Raw genomic sequence first — 23,160 nt, forward strand, 5'->3', positions numbered from 1 at the left:
ATCATCATCATCATCATCATCATCATCATCATCATCATCATCATCATCATCAGAATAAAAAAGACTTTACCTGCCAGAAAAAGAACAAAGAGGAAGCAGTCCAGCTTTCTATGATAAATGTTCCCAATGTAGGGATGTCTTTGAAATTTCATCTGTCAGATTAAAAAAAAATGGCCTGGTAGTTTGCCCATCTCATAGAGATGCTGGCATCAGAACCTAGTTACTCAGTGGGGATTTCATCATTCCCAATTATTCCAATGCAATTTGCATGTAAAAAATTTTGAGGAGGAAAATAACATATTATAATTTTTAGGAAAAGCGACATTATTTTATGAAAAATATATTTATAAACTTTTTTTACATGATAATATTTGTGGGATAATTTCAGAAATCAAATGGAAAGGCACAGTGTGTGAATATATGGGAAAGTGACACAGACTAGAAATAGACAGATTCATGTATCACTCCTCTAATGGGCTGCATTTCTCTCTTCTAAGAGAAACAAATAGCAGCTAATACCCTCAAATATAAATTCTAAAATCCACAAATGATTAAAAGCAACACTTAACAAATGTTTCACCACTGACTGATCCGACACAGCCGTGATAAGTAAATAAAACATGGACTCCCAAGCAATTACCCTGGATCCAAAATCCATTAATTTCCTGTCCATCTCTTCATATAGTAAAATACACTTCACTGACATTTACACAGCATTACAGGAAATAAACCTGGCATGTACACTTTCCCATTTTGATCCTTTGCAGGCACTCAATGAGGGCCACATATTTAAATCCCTGGCAAGCACCCTGCAAAGAACTTAAGCCAGCATCCTGCTCTGTGTACATTTTAGCAGAATGACCTTGAATATCCAGGAAATGGTATCAAAAAAAGGAATGTGAGGTAGCATAAATACTGCAGCTTGCTATTTCACCCATGTGCTTTAAGGATTTTCACTGAATTTAGACATTTTCCTTCACATACCTTGCATATTACTTGGCAAAACTCTGCCTAAACATCCAGCTTAACCTTATTTGTTTATTTATTTATTTATTTGAAGACACGTATCTAAGGTGAGCAGCAATCAAATTATTTAGCTTGCAAACACATACACCATTGTTTTTAAAAAGAATTTCAAAATGATTTGTTTCAGCTTTCAAAAATTCTATAAGCCAAAGAATTTCAATTACTTCACAATCACAAGGTCACCCTTTGTTGGTTCTAGTTAAATTGATTTCTGCGTCAGAGTAAAGGGTAAAATTGCAGGTTGGCTCTTTGAAGCTTGTTCTGAAATGTTTTCAGTACAGCATGCATATAGGAGCACAGATGTAAGTTTGGTTTGGCCATAAATGTAAGCAGAGTACAGTGGTACCTCGGGATACGAAATACCCAGGTTACGAAATTTTCGGGATACGAAAAAATCCCATAGGAAAACATTGTTCCGGGTTACGAATGTTTTTTCGGGTTACGAAAAAACTTTTGGTGCTTTTTTCGGCTTTTTCGCACGGAATCGCGGCTTTTCCCCATTAGCGCCTATGGCAATTCGGCTTACGAAGGCTTTTCGGGTTACGAACGGTGCCACGGAACGAATTAATTTCGTAACCCGAGGCACCACTGTATCTGAAAACTACTTGGAAGCTTGTTACACAACACCAGGGGTAGGCAACCTTTTTGAGCCAGGGGCCAGGTTGTTGTCCCTCAGACAACTGGGGGGCCGAAGCCAGGGGGTGGAGCTTCCACCCTCCGGGGGCAGAGCTGCATGCCGGGGGTGGAGCTTCCACCCTCTGGGGACGGAGCCACACATCGGGGGCGGAGCTTCCACCGAAGCATCATCATCACCACCACCACTATCATTGTTACAGCAGACCTTTGTTACAGCACTTTGGAAAGTCACACTGTCTCACCTTCATAAATAATAAAAATAATGAAATAAAATAAAAAGCAATAATAAAAACAATGAAATAAAAAAACAAAAATAAGTGTTATATATTTTTAAAAATCAATGAAAAAACCCAAGGCAGACCTTTCCACCTCCTCCTCACCTTTCCACCTCCTCCTCCTCCTCTTTCTCCTCCTCCTCCTCCTCCTCCTCCTCTTTCTCATCCTCCTCCTCTTTCTCATTGAGAGGGGATTTTGCACATAGAACACAGGGCAAATAATAATAATAATAATAATAATAATAATGTTTTTTTAATTGTTTTTATCTTTTTCACATGTACAATATTATATACAAATTAACATCACCAATTCATTTCTTATAAACTGTACATACATACATCTCCCGATGAACTTCCGTTCTAACTTCTATTCCCTTCTTCCCAATCTCCTTCCCTTTCGTTTACACAAATAACAAAATATTAACCATTATCCATTTATGTTTTCCTCTCATATGTTCTTACATTTTTTCCCCCACCTAAATTATTCAAATACATTGTTAAGGGTTGCCATTCCCTTTCCCAATAATCTGTTGATTTTTTTCTATTCCACACCATTATTTTATCCAATTCTCTCACTTCCACTATTTTTTCCAGCCATTCCTCTATATTAGGTGTTGTTTTCAATTTCCAATGTCTGGCCAAGACAATTCGAGCTGATGTTATCAAATACAATACCAGTCTCCAGTATTTCTTTTCCTTTTTTTGTTCCTAATACCGAGGTCATATTAAGTAAGTAAAATTCCGGAGTACATGGAAATTTTAAATCAATTATCTTTTGTATCTCTTCATGTATTCTATTCCAGAATTTCTTAATTTCTTTACATGTCCACCACACGTGATAGTAGGACCCTATTTTAATTTGACATTTCCAAGATAAATTTTCTTGTATTCCATATATTTTTGAAAGTCTCAATGGGGTGTAATACCATCTATTGGCTGTTTTTAAATAATTTTCTTTTAAGTCTTGGGAGCATGTAAATTTATTTGACTGCATCCATGCTTTTTCCCAATTTTCAAATGGTATAACATGTCCAATTTCTTGAGCCCACTTTATCATTGTTTCTGTCACCGTTTCCAACTCTAATTCCCTATGAATCAATATTTTATACAGTTTAGATACCTTTCCCATATCATTTTCCCATATACAGTGGTACCTCGGGATACGAAATACCCAGGTTATGAAATTTTCGGGATACTGTACGAAAAAATCCCATAGGGAATTATTGTTTCGGGTTACGAATGTTTTTTCGGGTTACGAAAAAAATTTTGGTGCTTTTTTCGGCTTTTTCGCACGGAATCGCGGCTTTTCCCCATTAGCGCCTATGGCAATTCGGCTTACGAAGGCTTTTCGGGTTACGAAAGCGGCCGCGTTACGAATTAATTTCGTAACCCGAGGCACCACTGTAATTTTATCTACAATATTTTGTTGAATTTCAAATTCACTTTTCTTCATATCTTCTTTACATTTAGATTTGATTTGATAATATTCCAACCAATTTATCATTTTTCCACTTGTCTCTAATTCTTGCTTTGATCTTATTTTTATTTTTCCCTTAGGATCTATTATTAATAACTCTTTATAACACAGTTGTTTATCTTTCTTTACTTCTCCACTAAAAAGGCATTTTGAATTGAAATCCATAATGGAATCCCACTATAAAACTTTTCTTTAATTACTTTCCATGTTTGTATTAATGATCTTCTTATTATGTGGTTTTTTAAATTCTTTATCAGTTTTTTCCATTCCATATTCTAAATAGGCGTGCCATCCATATTTCAAATTGACCGCCTCTAAAACTGTTATATAAGTTTTATCCAATTTGATCCAGTTTTGAAGCCATAACAAAGAACACGCATAATAATACAATTTAAGATTTGGTAATGAACATCCACCCCTATTAGATTCTTTTTTTAATATTATCCATTTAATCCTGGCCTTTTTGCCTCTCCACACAAACTTTCCCAATTCTTTATTCCAATCTCTAAATATTCCATTATTTGTAATAATTGGGAGGTTCATAAACAGAAAGATTAATCTAGGCAGGATGTTCATTTTTATCACCGCGATCCTTCCTGAAAGTGATAAATTTAGTTTATCCCATTTTTTCAAGTCCATACTCACTTTTTGCCACATAGATCTATAATTGTTTTCATAAAAATTGGTGTTTTTCTCTGACAACCATATCCCTAGATACTTTACTTTTTTTCCTTTTTGAATGCCAGATCTCTTTACCAATTCATCCTCTTCCTTTTTTCCTAGATTTTTTGTTAACATTACTGTTTTTGACTTATTTATCTTAAATCCAGATAAGTTTCCAAAATTAATAATAATAAAGTTACAAGCATGGAAATTACTAAAATGCAATTCAAAATAAACTGCAGAAAGCATGCACTGTTTCAACCCAGAAAAGCCACAAGTAGTTGTTGTAGCTTCAGCTCCTCCCTCCCCCAATGAACCAACCTCTCGCTGTGGCTGCAGCTCTGGCTCCCTGGCTCTGCACTCCTTCTGCCTCCTCCTCCTTTCCCTGCTCTTAGGGAGGAGGAGGAGGAGGGCGGAGGGCGAGGTGGAGACTGCTGCAGGCCCACTGCAGCCCCTGGAGCCCTGTTGGAGTGCTCCAGGGGCTGCACCGGGCCTCCTAGATGGCTGCCGCCATTTTGTTTTTCAAAATGGCGGCGAAGTCTCGCATGACCTTTGCCATCCTGAGGTCACGCGAGACTTCGGCCTCCATTTTGAAAAACAAAATGGCGCCCGGAGCGGTGAAAAAACGGCAGCAATCGGTGGCAGGACTGTGCAGGTGTCAGGAAATGACATTGGTGTGGCCACTAGGGGGAGCTGTTGTGCAGATAATTTACAGCTCCAGTGGCAGCTAATGTGGCAGCATTCAAACAGCGCGTCATCGGAATGTTGATGCAACTGTCATCTGTCAGTTCTCAACTGTCACTGAGAGAGAGAGAGAGACAGTTGGTGCCTATGAGTGGGCTGTGTCTGTTACTGAGAGGCAGTGAGATGGTTGTGTGTTAATGTGGCTGTCTCAGAGGTTGTGTTATTGTTGGTTGGTGTAAATAGTGTGTATTAGAGACGGATGCCCAATACACTGTGTATATCTATGTTGTAAATACTGCAAAGGAAGATTAAAGCCCTCGTTTAGAGTGAAGACTTGTAAGAGTCATTATTAGTTGAAGACATCTTCACAGATTCCTTCTTCTTGGCGTCCTGTCGACGTGGTTGAACTCTGCAGGTGGTCATGGTGGACACTGCACGTCATTTCCATAGGTCCCAACAAGGGTTATGGGCGCAGCACACAGGCCACAATAGCAGGGGCCGGTGGGAAGGCCTCAGCGGGCCGGATCCAGCCCGCAGGCCATAGGTTGCCTACCCCTGCACAACATGGTTAAACTACAATTGCCCTGCATTAGTCCCATCCTTATCTGAAGTTTATTGCATGATGTTGCGGCTTTCCCTGGGTTGCACCTTGTTGTACCACTCTTGGGTCATTTGATATAAAGATTCTTTTCCCACTTGATATAATCCCTTATTGCCTCCATCTCACTGTGGTGTGTAATGACTTCAAGTGCCTATGCCTTGTTCCACTTCATTGCAATACTGGGAGCATAGAATTATAAATCATAAATTGGAAGAGACCACAAGGGCCATCTAGCCCAACCACCTGCCATGCAGGAATACACAGTCAAAGCACCCCCAGACATAATGGTGTCACTGAGGTTGGTGTCACCCAGTGTGTGTGAGGGGCTGCATTGCCCATCCCTTCCTAGCCAACCACCCACCATTTTAGTTTAATTTAGTTTCATAATATTTTATACCTTTATTATATGTATTTGTTAGCTTGTTCTGAATTGTATTGTATTTGGTTTTTGGATTTATATTTGTATATTTTGTTTTACAGCTGTATTGTATTAGTTTTATATTATATTACTCCTTCCTTCCTCTCCCCCCCCCCCCCCCGTGTGCCTTTGGCAGGACTTAAGTTTTGTTTTATTATGGGAAGTACCATGTATACTGATTATGCTATATAAAATCATCATCAGTATCATAGGGCCCTTACAGGCAAGCCAAAATAAAGCTGCTTCGGATCACTATGGAGGTATGCTGTATAAATGACATACTGTACATCTTAAGAGGCCAGAAGCAGTGCCAAAGCTGAACTCTAGTCCTTAGGACTGGAGCATGGCTTTGGTGCGGCTTCTGGCCTCTTAGGACGCATGCATAATTTAAACAGCATACCACTAAAGTGACCCGAAAAAGCTTTATTTTGGCCAGTCTGTACAGGCCCATAGTTTCATTTGATAGTTCTGATGAGAAATCTGTACTCAGGACAAGAGACCACTGTTACAACAGAATACAGAGAAACAGAATGGTTCCCAATTGGCAAGGGAGTCAGGCAACTTTTCAACTTGTACACAGAGAACATCATACGAAGAGTAGGTTTAGACTTAGAAGAAGGAGGAATGAAGATAGTTGGAAGGAACATCAATCTAAGATATGCAGATGACACAATATTACTAGCAGAAAACATCATGGACTTTGAACAATTACTGAGAAAAGTCAAGGAAGAAAGTGCAAAGGAGGGCTTTTCCCAAGTAAACTGCACAACTGAAGGCAAATTTGTTGATTTAGGTGTGAGTACATGTGTACGTGCACATGTGTGAAGCAGTACAGAGCACAATATCAAACATATTGTTATCAGCTGAATGTCAAAGAATAGTGAGCTTGGCAAAAGGCAATATAATGATTAGTACTGTATATTGGAATTTGGCTGGAGTGACCTAAGATTGCATAACAAAGGGACAAATGGGAACGACACAGCTGAAGATTTGCAACTTGTTTCTTTTCACAGAATCATACTGAAGTGCTTCTTCTTGAGATCAACAAATCAGTTATAAGCAATGAGCATCTCTACCAGGAGCAGGCCTTTTGTAGAGTTAATGGATCATGACTGGCCATTCACAATCAGCACATGAGCAACTACCCTGCATTACAAGGATCATTTGCGATGGTATATTCCACCACAGCTATTGGGAAGACTGTAGCTAAATAAAAAAGGAAGTACAAGGGGGTATTCTTCCTAACCAGAAATTCTTGGCACTTCAGCCCTGCAGTCAGTAATTTTACTTTATCACTGGCTCGATCACTGTCTGTTCATGCAAGACTGGCACTGCCACTTGGTACCACTGTTAATATATTTTTACTGGTTTAGCAGTCCAAGCAGTGCCACATAACTGAATGGAGCCAACCTCCCTTTCAGTCTTCCAAGGTGTTCCAACCTAATATACCTTTGGACATTGTGGGCATTATGTATTAAACTGAGGCTAGATTCAGCAGTCCAGTTTTGCTTCAGTGAAATCACCACAGCTCAGGAAGCCTGCTGTAATTCATTGCTCAAGGGCAGGGATGCAACAGAGCTTATTTTGCCCAGAGGGACCCTTTTAACCCAAAACTGGCCCTGTCTCAAGATTTATAGAGAAAAAGCTATTGGAAACTATGAGTTTTAGGACTAATCGTCTGGGACTGGAGTTGTCATCCAAACTTTTCCATGCTCATGTAAACATTATTGTCCGTCAGTAAGAGGTGGGGGGAAATGTTTCCACAGAATCAGGCTGGCAAAGTTCTTCTTCAATGATGCATTTTGTGGATTAGATATGAAGGCAGTTTTAGCAATCAAAAGACCACCAGGGCCTAAAAGGACAGCTTGCAACTCTTGCATTTCTGCTGAACTGCTAGATGCTATTTTTATGTCCTTGCTTTTTTTACTTGATGTGTGTCAGCTGAAGGTGAAATGCACATCTTTTCTGCAGATCTAAAAGCACGGAGTTCAGGGTCAAGATAGTAAGTGTAAGGCTGGATTATGTGGCTTCAAACTCTTTTTCTATAGAAATACCACCTTGATCCATCCAGGGCAGATTGCTATTACACATATATGGTCTGCTTCTCATCAATGAGGGAGTTTTATTTATATATTTAGTTAAATATCTAGATCCCACTCTGTCCTACAAGATCTTAAGGCAACATACAAATTAGACATTATTAATAGATTGATTTTAAAAGAATAAAAATAACAGAGGAAAAACATATTAAATAAAGTGACAAGTTTGAAACAGGTCCAGAATGTTAAGACCATTTAAAACCATGTGCATAAATATTTTTGGAGTGAATCAGTTAGGCCTCAAAGGCTTTAAATAAAGCCAGCATTGGCAATGGTCAGGTTTCCAAAGGAAGGCAGTGTCCACAGTTGGGATGCAACAGCCAAGAAGGCCCTTTTCCACATTCTCTCATAATGGCCCCCAGAATGGAATGAATGGATAGACTTCAAACAGCATGAGGCTCCTTGGGCTCATCAATCTGGGAAGATAGGACAATACTAGAATCATCAGAGAGGATTTCTAGCACCTGAAATACTGATTTACATATTATTGTGCAGCACAGCTGATTACCATTGAATGTACGCTCAAGTACCAGTATTTCTAGTTGCAGCTAGTTCCAACATGTGTACCTTACAGTGTGTATGCACATATTTTAAGGCATGTGATCTCTGCTTGTATATTTTACATTCATTGAAACCAGGAAAGTACAAAACCTGGCCTCCATCCTGGTGCACTTGCCCACCCCTGTTTTAGGCACACACCCATAATGTAATATAGGTTGAGTCTCCATTATCTGAAATGCTTGGGACCAGAAGTGTTTGGGATTTTGGATTTTTCTTTTTTTGATTTTGGAATATTTGAATATACTTAATATGATACCCTGGAGATGGGACCCAGGTCTAAACACACAATTCATTTATGTTTCATATACACCTTAAACACATACGGTAGCCTGAAGGTTATTTTATACAATATTTTAAATAATTTTGTGAATGAAACAAAGTTTGTGTGCACCGAACCATGAGAAATGAAAAATGTTACCATCTCAGCCACCCATTATGCATTTTGGATCATTTTGGATTTCCAGATAAGGGGACAGTCAACTTGTATGGAAGATGGCTTTAAAGACAGAGTGCATTTACGCTGCAGAAATAATGCAGTTTGACACCATTGTGCCAAGGACTTATCCTACAAAATCCTGGGATTTGTAGTTTTGTGAGCACCAGGACTCTTTAGCAGAAAAACTAAATATTTTATAAAACTGCAAATCCTAGAATTTTATAGGATGGAGCCATGACATTTAAAGTGGTGTCATACTGCATTATTTCTGCAGTCTAGATGCACTCACAGTAGCATAGATTGCAGCCATATTTAGTCATACTGAAGAGAGGTACACTGAAATGCAGTCAAGACTAACTTAATTCCCATTCCTTTAAATGGGTCTTTAAACATGATTAGATTTGGATCTAACCCTATATCCACAAGAACATTAACTCTACCAATACATTTACAAAAAAATGTTCTCTCTGCTTCCCTCTTATGCTCCTTGGGGAATTGTCTGTGATTAATATATATAATTAAAATACAACCACAATATGCATTTGGTGGTTAAGAATTTCCTGACTCTGGAGTGTTCAATTTCTTGATCTGGCACAATTAAGTCTTTAAATTATTCCTGGTCCTGGAGCAGTTGCATTGCATTCACTGAAATCATTCTAGAGTAAGCAGTTAGAAAACTGTGCCTTAATCACATTGAGGTTTGCAGCATTAATTTATTTAACTCTGATTTAGCATAAAATAAAATAGTGTAGCTCTTATTTAGGATTTCAGATGAGAGAGGGGGGATGAACTGCAAGAAAAACAAAGAATTTTGAATCATTATTAAATATATATCAATAGTGCCTTCAGTTATCAGAATATAGAATAAATAAAATGGGTGCAGGAGGGCAAAGAGAAAAACATCCTGGAAAGTGGCGATAGCTGGTGACCCCCATGTCAGTGATGAATGTACTCTGGGTTTTAACCTTAATGTTGAACTATTTTGGTGACAGGGTTAAGGACCTTAGATAGCCTTTTTAAATTTCACATTTCATGGAGAAGTTCATGACCCACAGACATGGAAATTCAATACAGTATTTCAAGTATACACCTAGTCAATTTGGTCCCTTCTAGATTTGCTGGGAAACAGCTAAGGATCAATTGAGCATGAACACGATCTACGTCCTTCTCTCCACTCACAGACCTATCTGAAGGGGAAAGGTCTTCTTAGTGGCTGCTCCCAGGCTCTGGACCTCCCTAGAGAGGTTAGACTGGCATCCTCCATGATAACGTTCCATAGGCAGGTGAAGACTTTTTGTTTGTTTGTTTCAGCAGTTCTTTTGGGGCTGACTGCTCAGAGGAAAAGGGCCTTCCATAATGCACTGTACTGTCTATTCTTGTTTAGCAGTCACACTTTTAACTGATTTTAATTGTATTGATAGTTCAATTATATTTTTAACTTTTGTATGATGTGATGTTTTCGCTATATGTGTTTTAACTTTGGTAAGATGCTTTGAGCTGGGAAAAAGGCAGGATTATAACTAAATATTATAATTATTGTCTGTCTTGATAAGAAATTTGTATTTAGGACAAGAGACTAATGTTAGAACAGAATATGGAAAAACAGAATGCTTCCCAATTGGCAAAGGGGGCAAGGCTGCATCTATCACTCTGCTTATTCAACTTGTATGCAGAAAATATCATACAAAGCGTAGGCTTAAACTTAGAAGAAAAAGAGAAGATAGGATGAAGGAACATGTGGTTGACACCATACTACTAAAGGAAAACATCATGGACTTGGAACAATTACTAAGGAAGGCCAAAGAAGAAAGTGCAAAGGCAGGCTTACTGCTGGATATAAAGAAAACAAAAATAATCACCACAGAGGATCTACATAAAAATCAACCTAGACAATTAAGAAATAGAAATAAAGGGGTGAAGGAGACGGATGGGAAGGAGTGACCTCTGGCTGCTCCAGCCATGATTAAGCTGAAGTTGGGCCAGGACCATCGTAACCGCACGGCCTGCCCTGCGGTCCTAACTCACGCCACTCAGGAACTGATTAAAATGGCTCCTTTTTGCGATGGCTTGAGGCTCCATTTTGCAGCTATGAGTGCAGTCTGTGAATCTTTATTCACAGATTCAACTATCCATGGCTTGAAAATATTTCCAAAATTATATAAATTCCAAAAGCAAACCTTGATTTTTCTATTTTCTATAAGACAACCTTTTTCTCTGTCATTGTATATAATGGGACAAGCATACACAGATTTTGGTATCCATGGAAAGTCCTGGAACCAAACCCCAGTGGATACCTAGGGTCCATTGTACTAGTACTGTATTACTGTATATCATTTATGGCTCAGACCGGTTTGGGGTTGACCAGCTTCTTATGCTTGTCTCTCTAAACTGGCTTTTAAACCCATGGTTTGGCTGGAAAAGGTGCTAAAGAGAGAACAGATAGGCTTAGGCTAGAACGTGACCATTCACAATCTTAACCAATAGTTCAGTTTTATTTTTCACATCCTCCTTAGGTTCGTAAAATGCAATTTTTAATACAATGAAATACATCAGAATTCTGTCCATGTTTACTTGGAAGTAAGAGCCAGTGTAGTGTAGATGTTGGGTGTTGGACTAGGGCTCTGGAGACCAGGATTCAAATCCTGGCTTGGCCAAGGAAACCCACTAGGTGACTTTGGAGAAATCATGTCCTCTCAGATTCAGAGAAAGGCCATGGAAAACCATCTCTTAAAAAAATTTGCCAAGAAAATGCTGTGATAGGCTTGCCATAACTTGAAAATCACCTGAAGGCACAGAACAAGTCCTAGTATTTTAAATGGTACATGCCCTAGGCCTTCCTCAGCCAATATGGCCTAGACAAGGCAACTGTTACATGGATTTGTAATTGGTTGCCTGGCCAAACCCAAAGGGTGCTCAACAATGGCTCTTTTTCATCCTGGAGAGAAGTGGGGTACCACAGGGTTCTGTCCTGGGCCCAGTGCTATTCAACATCTTTATCAATGACTTGGATGACAAAATTGGGGGCATAGTTATCATATTTGCAGATGAGACCAAATAACACCCCAGAAAACAGGATCAAAAATCAAAATGACCTGAATAAACTGGAAAGCTGAGCCAAAGCTAACAAAATGATATTCAACTCAGAAAAATGTAAGGTACTGTATTTTCCGGCTTATAAGGTGACTGGGCGTATAAGACGACCCCCAAGTTGCATGCAGGCAGTGCCCTGGTCTACTATAGGCTGAATTAAGGGGGTCTGGTGCCCACACGTGCTGGCTTGAGGGGGTCTCTGTGGAGGCCTGGAAGGCAGCTGTCACAAGTGGCAGTAGGGCCTCCCGCAGTCTGGCCCAAAAGGGAACTAGACGCCAAGGAAGAAGCTGCTGGAGTGGAGTATCCTGGGCGGCGGCGACGTGAGGCATAAGGGGACGGCTCTTTCCCTCGGCCTGACCTTTCCTCTCCCACCAGACCGGGTCTGGAGCTGCTTCTCTGCCACCTTTTCCGGCTTCCAGCCCCGGAAACCAGCAATGGCATCAAGAGAGAGCCCGGCCCCGGTGCCTGCTGGGATAGGAACCTGCAAGGACCCCCCCCCCCTCAGAGATGGAGAGGTGGCTACACCATTCACCTGTCTCTGTGGAGGTTGCCAAATACAACCCGGCATATAAGACGGGGGTAAAAAGTCGTCTTCAACGCCAGAAAATACGGTACTTCACTTAAGGAAGAAAAATGAAATGCATAGATATAGGATGGGGGACACCTGTCTTAATGAGGCTACTTGTGAAAGGGATCTATGAGTCCAAGCAGACCACAAATTGAACATGAGTCAATAGTGTGATGAGGCAGCTAAAAAGGCCAATGCAATTTTAGGCTGCATCAACAGCAGTATAATGTTTACATCAAGTAATAGTGCCACTCTATTCTACTTTGGTCAGGTCAATGTGGGACACTGTGTCCAGTTCTGGGCACCGCAATTTAAAAAGGACACTGAGAAACTGGAGCGTGTCCAAAGGTGGGCAACTAAACTGGTGAAGGGTCTGGAAACCATGTCCTATGAGGAATGACTTAGGGAGCTGGAGATGTTTAGCCTGGAGAAGAGAAGGTTAAGAAGCGATATGATAGCCCTGTTTAAATATTTGAAGAGATGTCATATTGAGGAGGGAGCAAGTTTGTTTTCTGCTGCTTCAGAGAACAGGACCCAGAACAATGGATGCAAGCTACAGGAAAAGAGATTCCACCTCAACATTAGGAGGAACTTCCTGACAGTAAGGGCTGTTCAACAGTGGAACAAACTCCCTCGGAGTGTAGTTGGCTCTGCTACCTTAGAGGTCTTTAAACAGAGGCTGGATGGCTATCCGTCGGGGATTGCTTTGATGTAGATTTCCTGCATGGCAGGGGGTTGGACTGAATGGCCCTTGTGGTGTCTTCCAACTCAACGATTCTATGATTTTATGATTCTATGACTATAGAGTATTAAATTTCCAGAGAAAACAAAGATTTTTGTTGTTGTTCATCTATAACTAGATGAGCTAGGAAATATCTGCAGCTCACTAAATTTTCCATTAGGTACATATAAATATTTCATAATTCATTCACTATTAATTGTATTCACACATGTCTGCAATTTGTTCATATTTACTTCAAGTTTAAATATTTCTTTTTTTGCTGGTGATATTTAACTTCACAACACACACACACACAAATTCCTCATGGGTTTTCAAAGCATAACATTCAATGTTACACTAAAACTAAACTCCCAAGCGGAAGAGGCAGCTTATGAAGCATTTTTTTTAGAGCAAACTGTATTTTAGGCAAGCAATCTGAAGTCTTGAGATTAATTTAGGATTGGGAGTCACTGCAACTGGATAAAAGGAGGATGTCCATTTTCAAGTTGTTGCTTTGTGACATTTGCAGAATAGCACCAACAGGAGTTCACTCTAGTCCTCCTGGTTTGCCTAGTTCAACCAATTCCACATCTTTTAATTAGTAACACAAAGTAAATACAAGGGCTCCATCTCTCTGTGTGTGAGTGAGGCAGCCACATGCAGACTTGATATAAATATATTAGATTGACATAAATATGCTAGATTGCACTTCTCATAACTTGGCTTAGCTGGCTAGTGGTCATAGGATTTGCAGATCAACAATATCCGGACCGCCACATATTTCCTATTTCTCTCCTGGGGAATTAATGGAAATGTAGAAGGGAGATCTGAGTCAGCCACTGTCAAGTAAGCCCACTAAGAGGGTCCCAACAGCACTGGAACCAGCCTTAGCCCCATGTATTGGAGAAGGATCAAACCAACAATACACTTGCCCTTTGTAGAGCAACTTGACAACCTGCAGCATTTTAAATTCCAAACGCTCACCTCTGGGAACTTGGTAGTAGAACCAGGGCTTGCAGGTCAAAGGACTGGAGCTTTTGATTAGCTAGACAAAGATTTCATTTTTACTCTACTAGCACCACCACTCCTTGGACTCTCTTCTTCCTTCTAAATTTAACTACAGTCCTTACATTATTCACAGAAGAAGTGGATGGGTTTTTCAGCAACAATATAATGTTGTGAAAAATCTTTGCTGTAATATAAAGCAACTGGGGGTGGTCTTCAATGGGCAGTTAGCACTCATTAGCTTTACAAAAGATGGGTTCCTGGTGAAGTGTCAGAACTGATTAGATGGTTGGATGAACACAGTTATCTATCATTGGGAACATATCTATGAAAGACTGTCATGACGTGCCTTTATTTTTCAAAAAACGTATCACCATACCACTGTATTTAAGAAGCTTAATATACAAGCCATTCAGAAAAATATTTTATTTGCATTCAGACAGTTACTCAGACAGATGCTGGTGGTGATGGGGAATCAGAACAGGTTATGTCAGAACCAGCTGTAATTGAACCAGAATATAGGTAAATATTTTAAAGGGAGAAGTAGATTCATATCATACTGTACAGTAAAATGTGGCAGAGGAAACTATTTAGTTATGCATCATAGCAATTCTAATTGTCTATGTGCCTAATTTTGGATGTGAGATTCAAGCATGAACACATTCACATTAATTATTTCTGCATCACTAGAGGAAAGGTTAAACAGGCCAGTAGAGCTGGAAGCCTTTGTAGCCTCTTCAGTGCTCAGTATTTGGCCATTAGTAAGACATTTAAGGATCATCTTGTGAAAGATTAAAAAGATTGTTGGACATTTGGAAAACAGATGCATTAGAAAGAGAGGGAGAGAGGGGACATATCCATAATTTAGCTTCTCATCATCTTGAGATAATGACAGACTTGAAAGTTACTTCTGTTTTGTTCATTTTGAGTTCCTGAAAGCCACAATCATGCAACAATCTACCATCCTGTTTGTTAGAGAAAAAATGAAAATGAGGCTCATCAACAGAGGAAAATTAAAAACAACTTTGTTTACAGTTGTGCTCTGGCAAGGAAGAAAAAACAACCTTGTGATCAATCAGTTGTGTGTCGGTGTGGGGATGCTTCAATAAGGCTCACAAATGAACAGTTGGTTTTTTCTCTCTCTCCCTCTACTTTATAAGTTCTTTGACAGTTTCTTTTGTATGATGTGATTTCATATTTGGTGAGTCTATCAGTCAGAGTTTCTATCCATCCACCGAAATATGAAAGTCGACTCATTATATCCATGCCCTTGGATACCAACATTATGCATTTGTCAGAGACTCAGGTATGTGATTTATTTATTTATTTATTTAGCAAAGCTATCAGAATAATTATCCAACACTGCTTATTATCCACAACTATGTGTAAGATGTTTCTCATTTAAAAACAGGGATCTGGATCACTGTTGGCCTACTGCAACTCAACTGGGCTTTATGGAGCAGACATGAGCAATCACCACTACACTATAATGTCTACTAAAAAATAATCCTCAATGAGACTTAGAAGATTTTCACACCAATGGTTACCCTGGGGTAAAACATCAGAGAAGTGTGTGTGTGTGAAAGCCTGACATGCTTCTGAAATGTCAGGGAATTGTCCCATCGCCTCAATTGTCCTTGAATCGTTCATGGAGCAGCAATTTCCTATAAATGCAAACTTTCCATTCACAGGAAATTACTGCTCCGCTAACGATCCAAAGATGCTAGAGGTGAGGGAACAATTCCCAAACATTTCAGAAACACGCCAGGCTTTCGCACACACATGCTTCCTTGACATTTTACCAGTGTTTTACCCCATGGTAAGCGCTGGTGTGAAAATCTTCTTACTTCCATGTCAGAGTGTATAGAATATCATCTTAAATTATGAATCTCTCCCCACCCAGCATCAAGATATACTTCCTCTTTGCAAGAGCAAACACATGGTCACTTGGATAGCAGGAAAAAAGGATTGATATAGATGGTTTTTTTGCATCTATGATTGACAGGAGATCGTTTTTCCACCTTGGAAAAGCAGGACCTCAGTGAACAATCCCATAGACCTTATCTATTTAGTTAATATACAAGGATGTTCTGCTACTTTTGATAACAGAGCCCTGGTGGCGCAGTGGTTAAATGCCTGTACTGCAGCCATTCACTCAAAACCACAAGGTTGCGAGTTCAAGACCAGCAAAAGGGCCCAAGCTCGACTCAGGCTTGCATCCTTCCGAGGTCGCTAAAATGAGTACCCAGACTGTTGGGGGCAAATAAGCTTACTTGCTGTTCACTGCTATGATCTTTGGAATAGCGGTATATAAATAAAACAAATTATTAATTATTAACAGCTACAGCAGTGATTTCCCCCCAAAATGGAAATATTTCCACCCCAGGGAAATGTCATCACACTGGGACCACCAGCTACTTCTCTCTGTTTGTTAAGGTGGAAAATAAGCATAGCAATAGTAATAACAATAGCAAATACATTTCTATACCACTTATCAGTGCACTTAAGCACTCCCTACGTGGTTTACAATGTGTAAGCTAATTGCCCCCAATAAGCTGGGCACTCATTTTAGCGACCTTGGAATGATAGCAAGCTGAGTCAACACTGGAGCCCTGGGATCAAACTCTCAACCTTGTGGCTGTGAATGGCTGCAGTACAGGCATTTAACTACTGAGCCACCAGGCTCTCTACTGAATAGAGCATATGTAATCATTCTGCTCTAGCAGCACTCATTCTTGGGATCAAAATCTGCTCCAAAGGCATCATAACAACTCTTTGTAGGAGTGGAAAACTTATCGGCATTACATTACCATCATCATTTATCAAGCATCTAAACCATGTTATGCAACGTCCTAATAATGGAAACATGATCCTCCCTGCACTTAGGCTTTTAATCTGGAACATGCAACAGAAGACAGAAAACCAAAGCAAGCAAAGTCAGGTTTTAAAATTACCCAATTGGTCTTAGTTGGAATAGCTACTGAGGAGGTTTTTGGTGGAGGTGGGTGGGAAAGGCAGTCAACCCCAAGTGACAGAACAGAGTAGGCTTTGCTATCTTAGTGCCTACATCTTAGCATCTACACTGTGGAATTAATGCAGTTTGACATCACTGTAAATGCTGTAGCTCCATTCTGTGGAATCCTTGGATCTGTAGTTTTACAATGTCTTTAGCCTTCTCTGTCAAAGAGTCTTGGTGCCTCATGAAACTACAGATCTCAGGATTGTATAGGGTGGAGCCATAGCAGTTAAAGTGATGTAAAAGTGCATTAATTTTACAGTGCAGATGCATCCTTAGGATTATAGTGCTCTGCCTTATACAGAGTTAGTTCACTGGTCCATCTAGCTGAGGATTGTCAACACTGATTAGCAGTGGCTCTGCCATAGAACTCAAGAGCTTCTGTGAGCAAATCTGGTGTTCTACAAATAAGCTATGGCCCCTCAAACAAAACTAGTGCATGGAAACACCTCTGGGAGCCACTTGGTCCAAGCTAGGCTGATGAAATGTGTCACAGACAGTGCCTCAGTGTTTCTTTTCTCTGCCTAACAAGAGACAGCACTATTATTGCTTCTGTCACTGCAAACAAAGCCTACGGTGCTATCAGAGCTTTCTCAGTGCAGAACCAGTAATGAAGGTGCTTTTGCACTTGTCTTTCCCAGCCTCCTAGCACTGAGAAGAACAGCTGCAATAATAACCCTTACACACCAGGTAAAGTAACAAGGAGTTAGGAGAGACATTCTGCTAGGGAAAGGAAATAACAGCTGAACATACAAGGGAAATGTATTCCTCTGATATCAAAAGGATGAGTCCTTGTGTTGTCACCAAAGTGTGAAGAGGACTGGAACTGCTTCTGGGCCAGAAGTAGGCCCAAGCGAATTCCGGACCAACAGGTCCACAATATGGCAGAAATCAGGTTGTTGTTGTTGTTGTTCTCGTCGTGTGCCTTCAAGTCATTTCCAACTGATGGTGACCCTAAAGTGAATCTATCGTGAAGTTTTGTTGGCTCAGTTTCTTCAGAGGGGATTTGCCCTTCTCTGAGATGGAGAGAATGTGACTTGCCCAAGGTCATCCAGGGGGTTTCCATGGCTTAGCTGGGAATCAAATCCTGGTCTCCAGTTGTAGTCCAACACTCAAACCACTACACCAAACTGGCTCTCAGAACTCATTTAACTAGGTAATGTGGCAATCCAGAACTAGAAGGGGGAGCCAGCAGCTAGGCAAGCAGCAAAATGCACTCAGCAGCTGCAGTAGTTGCTACCAATCCCATTAGGACATACATCGCACATGGCCTGATGAATATAGGACACATGGGAAGTTTTTCAAAACCCCCTGCTACTGCTGAGGCTTCTGGAAGGCTCAGCACCAGCTTATCAGGATTTTTGTCCCCTAGGCTCTGTGAAGCTTTTGGTATTTTTAAAAATGTATTTTCTTTTCATATTGTTCACACCGTATTATCTTGAATGCCATGTATATAAAAGTATACATTAATTCTAGACTCATTTTTCTCCATACTAAATATGGGGTTACTAAAGTTATCTTACAGAAAATGCTGACCTTTGCCCTTACATCATCATCATCATGGTTTATTTACATAGTGCTGTAAATTTACACAGCACTGTACATACAATATTTTTAATTAGATGGTTCCCTGCCCACGGGCTTACAATCTAAAAAGACATGACACAAAAGGAGAAGGGAATGGTGGTGGGGAAGGGGATCAGGTCCAGCATTTCTTCTCTCCCTCTGAGGCCTGGACCAAGGCAGATAGATGAACTGGAGGGAGGGCTCTTCTTCTTACATATAAATGGCCTGATGCCAGACTGATTCTAAAGAAGCAATCTATCCTCTAATTGTGAATATAAATGGCCTGATGCAGGAGTGCATTAAAAAAAGGATGGAACTGCCGTACCCAAGTGGTTGGGGTGGCAATGGCCAAAAGTGAAACTGTGACATCTCCAATGAATATAACTACAACATATACAAACCAGACAGTCCAAGAAGGGAGCATGGGGTGAAGGGGGCATCAATGGGGGGCAGGACTGGATGCGCCGATGCCTTATATTGCTGGAGGGTCGCAGGTGTGACTGTGTGGCCAAATAAAATGGGGCTGCCATCCAATGCTGGTGGCAGTGTGTTTGTGTGATGGTGTGCAGGGATAGTGAGGATGCAACCAAAAAAAACTACCCAGCAATGCAGCTTGATCCTGTGCTGTGTGGTCAGGCTGTGCACATCCAGGCTGGCTTGGGAGCGGCCGGTGTGGTTGGTGGAGGTTCAATTCAGTTTCAGAAAAAGCAGCTTTGGGCTGCTTTTTCCAGTCTGTTTCTTTCCTGCCACCAGTTCATCTAGGATGCCAAAACCTTTCAGCTGGCCCTGGACAGAAACATGTTCTTTTCTAAGGTGGGAAAATTCAAATAAAGTCACCTGTAAATATTTCAGGAAAGACAAGCCACCTCTGAGCACTCCTTGCTTAAAAAAATCTCAGGTGATTAATGAGACAGGCAAGTTGAAGACACATACAGTTGGCCCTCCATTTTTGCGGGGGAACTGTTCCAGAACCTGTAAAAATGGAGACTCACTGGTATTCAAGCCCCATAGGCTTGAATGGGACGCATGCCCATGAATGTGCGCAGGGGTGTGTGCCTGGAGGCATGCCCCATTAAAAGGATGGAGGTCACCCCTCCATGAATATTCAAGACCATGGACCTCAAGTCCACGAGAAAGGAGGGGCAATTGGACATACACACAGCAATGAGCTAGAATAGCAAGTTTTTATATTCCCCATGTTATGTTGTTGTTGTTGTTGTTGTTGTTGTTGTTGTGTGCCTTCAAGTTATTTCCAACTTATGGTGACCTTAAGGTGTACCTTTTTACATATAAATACAAATTTAGAAAAATGTGATTTGACCCTAAAAATTTTGTTTAATTCAATATCAAATTGAAGCATGCCTCTGAAATGTTTCCATCTGACACAAATTTTCAAGTTTTATAGTATAACATTTATACATTTATCTCATTTCAGATTTATCTGCCTCTTTCTCCAAAGAAACCTGAGCTACTTATATACAAACCCCAAGTGGTCTAGCATTCTTGACCTAGTTCTTGCTGCAAACTGCGCCATTTCTGACTACCTGGCACTTGACTTTCCACTGTCTGACCATAATTTAATCTCCTTTGCTCTCACTTATACTCCCCCTCCTCGTCATACTGTTCAACGCCATTTTCGTAACCTTCAATCTGTTGACTCTAACCATCTTGGTCAGACCCTGGATTCATTTCTCTCTTCCCTAAATCTTGGGGACTCTGCTGACTCAGCAATGTCTCTATTTAAGTCCACTCTTTCCTCGACTCTTGACCATTTTGCCCCTGTCTCTGTATGCACTTCTTCCTCTAAGACTAGGCCTCAGCCCTGGCTTACCCCCATCATTAAGTTTCTCTGGTCCTGCTCTAGAGCAGCCGAACGTCTTTGGAGAAAGTCCAAACAGTGAGCTGACTTTATTCATTACAAATTTGTTCTTTCTTCCTTCTCACCTGCCCTGTCTATGGCAAAACAAAATTATTACAAATCATTGATCTCTGCCAATGAGAGGCGCCCGCAGCATTTGTTCTCCACCTTCAACACGTTGCTTAAACCTCCCTCTCCTCCTGTCTCTTCATCATTCTCTCCTAATGACTTTGCTAATTATTTCATCTCAAAGATTACCACTATTCACTCTGAGATAGTCCCTCCTGATTCTTCTTCTGTTCATAATCTTCTATTGCCCTCGCCTAACAAATTTTCTGTGTTTCCTCCTGCTTCCTTGGATGAACTCTCTACACTTCTGAACTCTTCCAAACCTGCAACCTGTTCTCTTGACCCAATTCCTACTCGTCTTCTAATCTCTATAGCTCCCTCTTTTCTCCCCTCACTTCTCCATATCTTCAATCTCTCTCTCTCTCTACAGGCTCCTTCCCGTCGGACTTCAAACATGCTCTCATTTCCCCAATTCTGAAAAAACCTTCTCTTGACCCCTCCTCTTTGTCTAGCTATCGTCCGATTTCTCTTCTTCCCTTTCTTTCTAAAGTTTTGGAACGGGTTCTTTATTCTCGCTGTCTTGAGTTTCTTGAAGCCAACTCCATTCTTGATCCCTTTCAGTCTGGTTTCCGCCCAAGGCATTCCACAGAGACAGCTCTCACTAAGATCTCCAATGATCTTTTACAGGCCAAGGCTAATGGCCTTTACTCTGTTCTCATCCTTCTTGATCTGTCTTCAGCCTTTGACACCGTTGATCACTGTCTCCTAGTTGACATACTTTCTGACCTTGGGTTCTCAGACTCTGTTCTTGACTGGTTTAGATCTTATTTGTCTGGCAGATCTTTTGCAGTAGTTGCAGGTGGTCAGACTTCTTCTCCTGTTCCCTTATCTGTTGGAGTTCCCCAGGGCTCTGTTCTGGGTCCCCTTCTGTTTTCTCTCTACACACTGTCCTTAGGTAAACTCATTAGCTCTTTTGGTTTTTCCTACTATCTGTATGCCGATGACACCCAGTTGTATCTTTCCACTCCTGATCTCTCTCCAAGGCTTGAACAGCAAGTTTCGTCTTGTCTCACAGCTGTCTCGCAGTGGATGCGCCATCAGCGTTTGAAGCTCAACATGTCCAAGACGGAGCTTCTTGTCTTTCCTCCTAAGCCCACCCTTCAACACTCCTTTTCTGTCTCTGTGGACAACATTTCTATTCAACCAGTCCAGCAAGCCCGCAGTCTTGGTTTCATCTTTGATTCTTCTCTGTCGTATATCCCTCAGATCCAGACCACAGTCAAGGCTTGTAGATTCTTTGTGTACAACATTGCCAAAATCCGACCATATCTCTCCACCTCTACTGCCAAGATCCTGGTCCATGCCCTAGTGGTCTCACGACTTGATTACTGTAACATCCTCCTGGCTGGGCTTCCTCTTTCTCACCTCCGTCCTCTAATTTCTGTCCAGCATTCAGCTACACACATTATCACATCCACCCACCGCTCTGACCATATCTGGCTCCCCCTTCCTTTCCGCATTCAGTATAAGCTCCTGCTGTCAACATTTAAAGCCCTCCATGGGCTGGCCCCTCCTTACTTATCAGACCTTATTTCTCCTCACCTTCCCACTAGGGCCCTCCGTTCTGGTAGTCAAGGTCTGCTGTCCCAGCCCAGGATTTCCTCTGCCCCATCTAGGATTCGCCCCTTTTCACTCGCTGCCCCTCACTCCTGGAACCGTCTTCCCCCACAAGCAAGAGCCATCACTTCTTTAACCAGCTTCAAAATGGAGTTGAAGACCATCCTGTTCAGAGAAGCGTTCCCAGGCATTGCATAACTGTCACTTGCTATTTGATGTTTTTTTGTTGTCTGTTTTATTGAATCATTTCCTGTATTGCTATGTATTTTATATGTATTATCCTACTAGAAAGGCCCCTTCCCCACCACCACTCCTTTTGTGGTCTGCTTTTTAGATTGTAAGAGTGAGGGCAGGGAACTGTCGCAATTAAGAAATTGTTGGTACGCGCTGTGTAAATTTACAGCACTTTATAAATAAAGGTTAATAATAATAATAATAGCATTCACTTTTTACTAAAGATTGGAACTACTTGACTTAATAAAGCTGAATTGCCTACTATGGTCCAAAACAAACTGCAGAAATAATCCAGTTTGAGACTGCTTTAACTGCCCTGGCTCAATGCTAGGGAATTCTGGGAATTGTAGGTTTTTGATACATTGAGCCTTCTCTGTCAGAGAGCTCCGATGCCACAATAAACTACAATTCCCAGAACTGAGCCAGGGAAGTTAAAGTGGTCTCAAACTCGATTATTTTTCTGCAGTGTGTTTTGGACCTATGACGTCTTTCTGAATCTTTCTACCAAAGACCCAGTCCAGAAAAAGAACGAACTAATTT

The 23,160-nt window shown here is 40.8% G+C and overlaps 1 protein-coding gene and 1 long non-coding RNA gene across 5 annotated transcripts in view; both read right to left on the bottom strand.

Moving 5' to 3' along the window:
- LOC121925272 overlaps positions 1–4,447 on the bottom strand; it is a 23,407-nt gene extending 18,960 nt beyond the window's left edge. Inside the window, exon 1 of the long non-coding RNA XR_006102835.1 lies at positions 4,399–4,447. This is a non-coding gene — a long non-coding RNA (uncharacterized LOC121925272). The remainder of the gene's footprint in view (positions 1–4,398) is intronic.
- The window catches only part of PPM1L (protein phosphatase, Mg2+/Mn2+ dependent 1L), a 300,090-nt gene that overhangs the window by 190,105 nt on the left and 86,825 nt on the right, over positions 1–23,160 (bottom strand). The gene's annotated exons all lie outside the window — the stretch shown is intronic.

This window comes from Sceloporus undulatus, chromosome 3, assembly GCF_019175285.1.
Source record: "Sceloporus undulatus isolate JIND9_A2432 ecotype Alabama chromosome 3, SceUnd_v1.1, whole genome shotgun sequence".
Lineage (NCBI taxonomy): Eukaryota > Metazoa > Chordata > Lepidosauria > Squamata > Phrynosomatidae > Sceloporus > Sceloporus undulatus.